The sequence below is a fragment of the Limulus polyphemus genome, unplaced genomic scaffold (assembly GCF_000517525.1).
Source record: "Limulus polyphemus unplaced genomic scaffold, Limulus_polyphemus-2.1.2 Scaffold725, whole genome shotgun sequence".
Lineage (NCBI taxonomy): Eukaryota > Metazoa > Arthropoda > Merostomata > Xiphosura > Limulidae > Limulus > Limulus polyphemus.
Genome location: NW_013666335.1, coordinates 435,797 through 439,237, shown reverse-complemented (window position 1 = coordinate 439,237; position 3,441 = coordinate 435,797). Strand labels below are relative to the sequence as shown.

Genomic DNA, 3,441 nt, shown 5'->3' with positions numbered 1-3,441 from the left:
GGGTAATGTAACCCAATTTTTAGTGCTGTACACTATATATAAAAGAATCTAAGTTTATTAATACACTTATGATGATTAAGTGTACCATCACATCCATATTGTACTTCTCGGGAAGGAAGAATGTGCAGGGTATCCATATTATACACTTAAGAAATGCTATGTGAAATTTTTGGTTTTCAATTTGATAAGATAAAGAGTTAAAGATTTACAACAGAAAGTCAAATTATCTGAGGAGATGAACAGGAATGTTTTGTAACAAGTGTTCTCTCTTTTAAGCAACTGTAAAATTCACCTTTATTTCTCTCATAAAAGTATACGTTGTTCAAAGCAACACACCTTCAAATTAGTTCTTTTCTCACTCTGACACAGAAAAAAAAATCCTACCCTTGACTCCTCTGCTAACATAGCATTCATATCCTGGTCACTTATGGCAGGCATTTCTTTTATATCTTGATAATATCTGAAAAGATTAAAATAATCAGTAATTGCATTTATACATTTCCTTTTTCATGTCCACTTTATAAAGTCAACAGACTTGATGGAATATATTGCAGTGGCAACTTGGTCAATTCTATTTTTAACAACGTTTTTCTCAGAACTGTGATAAAGCAGAACAATATGTTAATACAAACACGTACAATTTGTGTTTATAAACGCTTATGCCTCACTTTGACCTTCAAAGTGAAACAAGTCTAAAACTTTATATGCCGTACCTGTTGTATAAGTTTGGTCAAAATCCATCCATGAAACAGATGGGCAGATAAAGGGGCAAACAAATATGCTCTGCTTCTCAGTGGGGGCATAAAATGTATTACCATATGCAAACTATTATAGTATGAATTAAATTAAATTGCGCAAACAAACCAGCAGAGTATACTACATAAAATATCAGTAAACTTCACTTTAGTTAGATGTAGTCCAATTTCTTTACATATTATATGCAATGTTTTACTTATCTGTCAATCTAGTATATACTTAAGTGATAAATGTTATATGTGGTTTTGAATATTTACAAAAAAACATTCACTATTATAGATTCACGTATATGTGATACGAGTGCAAATATATCTGTAAAATGAGTTTCATTAATTTCAATTCTTATACAATTAATTGCGAGTCCAAGTGAAATTTTGGATTTCTAGGCTAAAATATTATCCTAACTTAAAATTAAATTTGAATGACTTCCTATCATATCTGCTAACCTCAATTAATTAAGTTTTAGTTTTAATATATTACTCAGAAATTTCTCTTCTCGCCACTTCCCCTTAGCTGTACTACTGCATCTTGGGCTAACCTTGTCAGAATAAATAGTGGGATTTGAAGTGATAGATTAAAGGGAAGACAGCTAGAAAACACTACCAACCACCAACTCTTGGGCTGCCTTTCAGACCAAATAATTGATTTTTTACTAGTCATAAAATTTAAATGTTCTTTTTTATGTGTTGAAGCCATCTAGTGGTTAATAAATATATTTAAAACTAGATCTAGGACATAGTTTTGTAGAATGATTGAGACAAGGAGTTAGTATTACTAATGGTATAATTATTCAGACTGTTATTCTCATCTTTATTATGTGTATTATTATTATTTTCACAATGTTTCAATCAGTGAATTCTCCGGCTGTCATCAGGTGTTAGAGACATTTTTTTTTATGCGTCACAACCAGAAAATGTTTTGTGGAATTACCAGGATCTGAACCCCCGAACCTATGATCCTGAATACCGACACTCTAACCACTTGACTATCTGATATAACACCTGATGACGGCCAGAGAATTCACTGGTCAAAGCATTGTGATAAAAAAAAATACACGTAATAAAAATGAGAATAATAGTCTGAATAATTATACCATTAGATCTAGGACATTTAAATTCACATACTAAATTAGATTTTCCAAGGGATATTTTATCTTTGAACTTCGAAAAATGCTGTAATTTACATGGAGATTTAAAGTTAAATCTTAGGTAAATACATGGGTAGGCTCTAGGAAGAAATTTACACAAATTATTTTTCATAATTAATATATATTTATCAGTATATGGCAATATTACTGACAAAGTTTATTTACAATTATTAATTATACTCGAATATTCATATATTTAAAAGGTTAAATTTGCAACTCCCTAGCATAGATATTCACATGTGCTAGTGATTTTCCTGGTGTGATGAATGAATATTTTAGTCAACTTTTGTTGTTTTATACATTTTAATTTTGCAGTTTCATCACAGATTTAAGTCAGAAAATGTGTCTTTGTGATACTTAGTATTTAAACTGTGCACTTTTGTTATGTATCAATGTATATAAAAAAGCAACTTGATGTTTCACCATGAATCTTGTACTATTCTCGGACTCTTAAGATACTTCAGAAACTGGTTAACACATTCAGGATCATTGAAGATGACAAAAGTATCATCAATACATCATGAGTAACATATAGACTTGAAACTCAAAGGACAATCTTTAAGCTGCTGTTCTAAATTATAGCAAATGAACAAATTGGTAACTGATGCATGGTTTGGCTGAATGTTGGATTTCATGCAGTTACATGAGGGCTATCTATACTAGCCATTCCCTAATTTTGAAATGATGGACTTAGGAGAAGTTAGATAGACAATAGCACCCAACACTAATTCTACAAAAAGTTTAAGTGAATAGTGGGTTTTGACTATCACTCTTATAATGCACAATGGCCCCAAATTAAGGAACCTAATAATTATTTTTGATGGTAACAGGATGTGAACAACAGAACCTCAATTCCACAGTCCAGCGTGTTAACGACCACGGCACCACACTTGTTCTGGCAAGTTATGGAGCTTACCTTAATCCCATAGGCACTCCATTGATTTAACTATACACAGTGTTGTTAGACAGAAAATAAGGTGTAAAGCTTCAACAGTTTCTGAAAAACATACTTATCAGGATGGCCACATTCTTTTCAGATCTTAAGTCTCACAATTATCCCTGGCTTCTTCCCGACTTTTTGACTACTTTTTTCAAGTTTGTGGCCACCTCATCTTAGTACACTGTGTTATATTAATTTGCAGAGTCATTATTTCAAAAAACTTGGATAATACACATTTTAATCAACTTATAAATTCTGCATTTCATTAAAAGAAGCAAAACTACCCATAATAGAATGTTCATTATGCATAAGTTGTTTGAGAAACTTAACTGAAAGCCAGCTAGTTCAGGATTATACATAAACCTATATTGGAAACTATAGGCCTAATAGGACAAGTTTTTTTTTTATGATGACTGCATTAATTCTGAGCTGGTTAAGAAAGAATTGGGAAGTTTAAAAAATGATAAGGCTCCTGGGCCAGATAATATTTCTCCTAGGGTTTTGAAGAAGGTTAAAGATTGAATATGTGAGCCACTTGTTACTATTTTTTTGTCAGTCCTTGAATAGTGGGCAGATACCAGAGGATTGGAAGTTAGCT

The 3,441-nt window shown here is 31.7% G+C and overlaps 1 pseudogene; it reads right to left on the bottom strand.

The window, feature by feature from the left end:
- Positions 1-3,441, bottom strand: part of LOC106460186 — a 161,824-nt pseudogene that overhangs the window by 3,385 nt on the left and 154,998 nt on the right.